This window comes from Podarcis cretensis, assembly GCF_951804945.1.
Source record: "Podarcis cretensis genome assembly, chromosome: 17".
Taxonomy (NCBI): Eukaryota; Metazoa; Chordata; class Lepidosauria; order Squamata; family Lacertidae; genus Podarcis; species Podarcis cretensis.
The window spans coordinates 36,045,782-36,053,217 of NC_137187.1; the positions used below are offsets into that span (position 1 = coordinate 36,045,782).

Genomic DNA, 7,436 nt, shown 5'->3' on the forward strand with positions numbered 1-7,436 from the left:
GTTTTGGAAGTTGAATGGAAGGTACCACTGAACCTCAGAGAAAGTGTGTCACACGGGCTCAGTGGCTGCAGCCTCTCTCCCTCCTCACCTGCTCTCCAGCAGCTGCTACGAGCTGCCCAAGAGATGAGACTGGCAGTGGCAGACATGGGGTGCTTCCTTGCAGTCGCCACTGCCACCACTGCCATCGCTTGGGGCAAGCGCTGGCTAATGAGCCACCCTGAGCTCAGAGCAGGCGGCCTTGGCAGGGGAAATAGGGACATTCTGGGATCAAATCAGAAGCCGAGACAGTTTCATAATTCTTTTTTTTTTATAATAATATTTATTAAGTTTCAAATTAACACATATAAACACAAATACAAACAACAATAAAAACATACAAAAACCAACAAACAAAACAAAAACAAAACAAGTATAAATTCAGATCTTATTTTCAAAACCTACTTTCACCGACCTCCTCTCACCACCTCCCCCTTCTGTATTCTAATCTCATTTTTCTTGTCAGCAAATCCATTCCCATATTTCCCATAGTTTTTAATAATTCTATTCTTTTTCCTTAATCAACGCCCCTGCAAACCACTAATTTTTAAACCCATATCTTTTTAGCCTTCATTAATTTTATAATGTTTGTTAAGGTAGTCTTTGAACTTCTTCCAATCTTCTTCCACTGTCTCTTTGTCCTGGTCTCGGATTCTGCCAGTCATCTCTGCCAGTCCCATATAGTCTGTCATCTTCATCTGCCATTCTTCCAGAGTGGGTAGATCTGGTGTCTTCCAATACTTTGCAATAAGGATCCTTGCTGCTGTAGTGGTGTACATAAAAAAAGTTCTGTCCTTCTTTAACACCACATGGCTTACCATACCCAGGAGAAAGGCCTCTGGTTTCTTCAGGAAGGTATATTTAAATACCTTTTTCATTTCATTATATATCATTTCCCAGAAAGCCTTAATCCTTGGGCATGTCCACCAGAGGTGAAAGAATGTACCTTCATTTTCTTTACATTTCCAACATTTGTTATCTGATACGTGGTAAATTTTTGCAAGCTTGACTGGGGTCATGTACCACCTATAAATCATTTTCATAATATTCTCTCTCAGGGCATTACATGCCGTGAATTTCATCCCGGTGGTCCACAACCTTTCCCAGTCAGCAAACATAACGTTATGACCAATATCTTGTGCCCACTTAATCATAGCTGATTTAACTGTTTCATCCTGTGTATTCCATTTCAACAGCAAGTTATACATTTTTGACAAATTCTTAGTTTTGGGTTCTAACAACTCTGTTTCCAGTTTTGATTTTTCCACCTGGAAGCCAATTTTCCTGTCCAACTTAAAGACCTCCATTATTTGATAATAATGAAGCCAATCTCGCACTTTATCTTTTAAATTCTCAAAACTCTGCAATTTCCACTTGTCGCCCTCTTGCTCTAAAATTTCACAATATTTTGGCCATTTGAGTTCCATATTAAGTTTTTTCAACGCTTTTGCCTCCATTGGTGACAACCACCTTGGAGTTTTATTCTCCAGCAAGTCTTTATATTTAATCCAGACATTATACAGTGCTTTCCTGACCATATGGTTTTTAAAACCTCTATGAACCTTGACCTTGTCATACCACAAATATGCATGCCACCCAAAGAAATTGTTAAATCCTTCCAAATCCAAAATGTCTGTATTCTTGAGAAGCAGCCAGTCCTTTAACCAGCAGAATGCTGCTGATTCATAATAAAGTTTCAAATCTGGCAGGGCAAATCCCCCTCGTTCTTTCGCATCAGTTAAGATCTTAAATTTTATCCTGGGCTTTTTGCCCTGCCAGATAAATTTAGAAATATCTTGCTGCCAACTCTTGAAACAGTCCATCTTGTCCACAAAGTTTGAAACAAAAACAACATTCTAGGCAATACATTCATCTTTATAACTGCTATTCGACCAGACAAGGAAAGCTTCAAATTTGACCAGATTTCTAAGTCTTTTTTCACTTGTTTCCAACATTTCTCATAATTATCTTTAAATAAATTCATATTTTTCGCTGTCATATTGATCCCCAAATATTTTACACTTTTAACCACAGTTAAACCTGTCTCATTCTGAAACTTCTCTTTCTCAGTTACTGTTAAGTTTTTCTCTAATACCTTAGTTTTTAACTTGTTCAGTTTAAATCCTGCCAATTGACCAAATTCTTGCATCAGTTCCAAAACTCTTTTTGTACTAGATTCTGGCTCTTGTAATGTAAGTACCAAGTCATGTGCAAAAGCTCTCAATTTATAATGTTTCGCTCTGACCTGTACCCCTTTAACCAGCTGGTCTTTTCTTATCATGTTTAACAAGACCTCCAGGACCGAGATAAAGAGTAACGGGGAGACTGGGCACCCCTGACGTGTCCCTTTCTCAATTTTAAATTCTTCCGTAATCACATTGTTCACAATAAGTTTAGCCTTTTGTTCAGAATATATTGCGCCTATACCATTTTCAAACCCTTGGCCTACCCCCATACCCTGGAGATTCTTCTTCATAAAGGTCCAAGAAATATTGTCAAAGGCTTTCTCCGCATCCACAAATATCAAAACAGCTTTTGTATTTATATTAACTTCTAACATCTCCAAAATGTCTATTATATTCCTTACATTATCTGATAGATGTCTTCTAGGGAGAAAGCCTGCTTGGTCCCTATGAATCTCCCCCATCAATACTTTTTTCAATCTTCTAACTAAAATGTCAGCAAAGATTTTGTAATCCACATTTAGTAAAGAAATTGGGCGGTAGTTCTTAAGTTGGGTCTTCTCAATCTCTGTCTTTGGTATAAGCGTGATGTAGGCCTCTTTCCACGTTTCAGGTGCCTTTTCCCCCTCAAGAATTTCGTTGCAAACTTCCTTCAAAGGTTGTAATATCCATTCCTTTAAAGCTTTATAATATTTGGAAGTGATTCCATCAGGCCCCGGAGATTTGCCCAGTTGCATACTTTGAATGGCACTCTCTATTTCTTGCTCAGTTATTTTCTGGTTCAGAAATACTTTGTCCTCGCTTGAGATTTCCTTCAATCCATTTTTCTCCAAAAATTGTTCTACATCAGAGTCTTTTTGTGGCCCTTGTGTGTACAGTTGTTTAAAATATCTCTGGAAGCAGCTTCTAATTTCAGTTGGGTTATAGATGTTCTTTCCATCCACTTCTAAATTTGTCACTGTATTTAGCTTTTGTCTCTTCTTCAATTGCCAAGCCAAGAATTTACCACATTTATCAGCGGATTCAAAAGTCTTCTGTCTCATTTGTTTAATTTTCCATTCTATTTCTTGATTCATCAATTCCATATACTGAACCTGATATAATTTAATTTCTCTCAAGATCTCCTGAGACTTTGGTTTTGATCTTAATTTCTTTTCTCCTTCTTTTATCTTTTCCAAAATCTTATCCTTTTTCACATTCTGGCTTCTCTTTTTTATTGCGTTTTGTTGTATCAAAAACCCTCTCATAACCGCTTTACTTGCGTCCCAGATTACTCTTTTTTCCACATTGGTCTTCAAGTTGATCTCAAAATAGTCTCTCAAAGTTTTTTGGGCCTTTTTACAAAATTCTTTATCTCTGAATAGGGTGTCATTCATTCTCCATCTGAAGGTGCCAGCTGTTGTTTGGTTCATTTCCATCTTCACGGCGTTATGGTCAGAGCATGTTTTTGGGCAGATTTCCACTTTTTTAATCTTTGGTGCCAATCCTCTAGTAACCCATATTTGGTCAATTCTAGTCCAGGTCATTTTGGCTTCAGAAAAGAAGGTTCCCTCTCTTTCAAGGGGATTCTTTGTTTTCCAAATGTCAACCAAATCCATATTGTCAGTCAATTCAAAGAAAGTTTTTGGTAGTCTTCCATCCTTCGATATCACTTGTCTTTGCGCTTTGTCCATGTTTGTGGAGACAACTCCATTCATGTCTCCCATCAAAATCACATTCCATTCTAAAAAATCGAGTAAGATCTCATGCAACCTCTTGAAAAACTCAGATTTACCTTCATTCGGTGCAAAAACTCCTACAATCAAGAATTTCTGTCCCTGGATTTGAATCTCAATTGCCAGATATCTTCCTTGTTCGTCTTTGAATATCAATTTCGGCATCAGTCTATCTTTTGCATATAAAACAACTCCTCTTTTTTTCACTCTATCAGATGAGACAAATTCTTGTCCTAGTTTTTTGTTAATAAGTAGTCTTCTATGTGCTCTCATCACATGTGTCTCTTGTAAGCAAATTAAATCCAATTGTTGCTTATTTAATATATGAAATACATTCTTCCTCTTTCGAGGAATGTTCAAACCATTACAGTTCCAGCTCAGAAGTCGCAAAGCCATGGTGGGATTATTTATTTACTCCTCCTACAGCTCCTAGTTGTTGTTCCTCTTCTGTTGGTGGCGGCAGTCCAAACGATAAGTTTGCTAGGTCCAAAATTCCTTTTCCCGATGGTGTCAGGTCCTCTCCAGCTTCCACCTCCTTCACAATGTATTCGTCTTAATTCTTATTTTTTTCCCTCTATATTTAAAGGACAGGCCGACAGTTTCATAATTCCGGGACTGTCCCTGGAAAATGGAGATACTTGAAGAGTCTGGACCAGTGGGCCGGAGTCCGAGTCCTGCACCCTCACTGGCCCCCCTGACAGGTGGGCAGAACCTCCCACCTGCCGATCATCTGCTGTCCGGTGACACAAAAACCCTACCTTATAAGTGAGGTTCAAGCCATGCCCACAGAGGAACCCCCCCTTTTGAATTATGAGTTGTTTGCTTGACTCTCTTCCCTGCCCCGAATCCATAGTTGACCTGATCCAGTGAGGCAAAATGGATGCCATGGAACACATTTCTTACAGTTGCCCAAGTCTGTGTGCATCTAACCCCAGTCAGAAGATTTGTGATATCATGGATTATCTGTTCAGGAGGAGTAGCAGAGATCCAGGTTTGGAAACACATTGCTTGCTTGCTTGCTTGCTCCCCCCCCCCACACCCAGTTTCTAGTTGCTCAGACCAGCAAGCAAGCTGGAAGTGTGTATATGGATCACGGTTAAAGATCTGTCTTGTGGTACAGTACTGTTATGTACTGAGTTGAATAGGATCCAAATTGCAGCAGTCTGATTGGTCCTAGAACAATAGGATTCAGAATGCAGCAGTCTGATTGGTCCTAGAACAATGCAGCAGTATGATTGGTCGGCAGGAGCCACCCAATCCAGCTCCAGATAGAAGTGAATCCACAACCTGATTGGCTTACAGGAGAAGTCCAGAATTAGCCAATCACGTGCAGCCCATTGTGTAAATAATGTATATAAAGCAGATACTTTGAGGGGACTTCCATTCCTCCTCACCACTATGAGCTGAATAAAGAGCATGAAACCACTTTGCGACTCTGAGTATATTTCAGGTACCCTGTTGCTGTGAAGAGATCCTTGGGGTCATCCCTCTGCAGGTCTCTTCATTGCGCAGATCTGGGAGGTTGTGCGCAGGCTAAATATTCACCTGAAATCCCACAGGTCACATATTCAAGGCCCACCACCTGTAGGCTTCAGCCCTGACGCATGCAGGGAAACTCCAATGTATTACCCATTAGTGCTAGAGAAGTGGAGCTAGTTATTTGGCAACGTTAGTGTCAGAGAAGGTGTCAGAGAATAGGAACGCCCAACCCCATCAACAAAGAATTAGGGAGGAAGCCCCACTGGTAACGCCTGGATATCCTTTCTGTGCAAGCATAGGTTTTATTTATCACTGTCTGCCATTCTGAAAAATAGAAAAGTCAGGTACAACAGCAGACAAGACCTGCAACTTTCCTTCATGATGGATTGCAGTGCAAGCAAATCCTTTAGGCATCAGAAGCTGGAGCTTGCTGGACCCACACCCAAGCCTTCTACGGAGGGCCACCTGATCCTCTTCCATTTGCCAAGAACGAGGCAAAATGAAAGGTGCGCAGAGAAAATTGGCATCTACTGCAACAGAAGCTGCTAAAAGACCACTTTAGGGATTCTGGGTGGAAAAACCGGCCTGAGACTCTCTTTACCAAACTAGTTGCTGACTAGTTTACAGAAAGGGTGCTGCCATGAGAATTTCCAGCAGAGGGCACAGGAGTCAGCAAACATTGACTGCTTCACAGATATTTTCTTTATAAGGTTGGGAAATGTGGCAGTTCCTGGTTCTGTAAGATCAGAAGCCTGCAGCCCAATATTTGCCTGTTTGTTTCAAACCTGTATGTGAAGCTCAAGCCCCACCTTTTGCAGGAAGCCCTTTTGACACACAACCCGCTCATTCCCATGTCCTTCTGTAACGCAGCCTGTAATGAGGCACTTTGCAAATAAAACAACTGCATATAGCTTTGCTGCTTTAAACGCCCCCCCCCTGCTTCCCCTGTGGAAAATTTAGATTGTAAGCTCCTCAGGGCAAGGAACTGCCCTCTTTTACTCTGCAATATACCATGCACACTGATGGCACCATACAAACAAATTTCCATCTCAGTTTGGCTTGTCCTTGTCCTGTCTTCCTCCCCTCCCCTCCATCAAAAAAAGAAATCTCATTCTATGGTGTACATCCCATACCCTCCAACATTTCTCCGATGAAAATAGGGACGTCCCATTCCATAGTGAACATTTTACTATTTATAGCCCACACATATTACTGGGTTGCCCCAGCCACTCTGGGCAGCTTCCAACATATATAAAAATATAATAAAACAATAAGCATTTAAAAAAAAAAAAACCTTCTGTATACAAGATTGCCTTCAGGTGGCTTGGTGGTGGGATAACTCCATACCTTCCAACCTTTCTCCAATGAAAATAGGGACATCCTAAGGAAAAGTGGGACATTCTGGGATCAAATCAGAAACGGCTTCTCTAAATCAGAGACGTCCCTGGAAAAAAGGGACACTTGGAGGGTCTGACATCCCTTTCTGTGCTTAAGATCTGCTTCGATTTCAACCCTTTCTCATCAAACCCTCTTCCTCCAGCTCCCTGCTTCCATCAGGGGGGGAAAATATAATTGCTGAAATAATTTGTTATGTGAAAATAATCAATAAAATTTCAAAAAAAAGAGAGAAGTGCTGTTTGACAGTGGAATGGTCTCCATCGGAAGGTGGTGGACTCTCCTTCCTTGCAGGTTTTCAAGCAGAGGTTGGATGGCCATCTGTTAGGGATGCTTCAGTTGAGATTCCCGCATCGCAGGGGGTTGGACTAGAGGACCCTTGTGGTCCCAACTCTAAGATTCTATGATTTGTGGTTTGCTAGCCTGCAGTATGTAATAGCTGAAGAGTGATGGCGGATAGGGAGACTTCATTACAAGATACCCCACAAACCCCTATTTGTTCCCCCAAATTACTAGTGGCAAGGGAGGCCTTTGCAGGTGTCAAGTGGGGTGTGCAAGGGCACTGTGCTGCCTGTGAGCGCTTTGTTTGGGATCCCAAATCTGGGATGTTCCTGGACTCTTCCTTGAA

At 41.1% G+C, this 7,436-nt stretch overlaps 1 long non-coding RNA gene across 1 annotated transcript; it reads left to right on the plus strand.

The window, feature by feature from the left end:
- Positions 1 to 4,539: 4,539 nt before the first annotated feature.
- Positions 4,540 to 6,500, plus strand: LOC307206802. Its single transcript, XR_013834508.1, has 2 exons — positions 4,540 to 5,048; positions 5,385 to 6,500. It is a non-coding gene; the product is annotated as an uncharacterized lncRNA (long non-coding RNA).
- Positions 6,501 to 7,436: the final 936 nt, after the last annotated feature.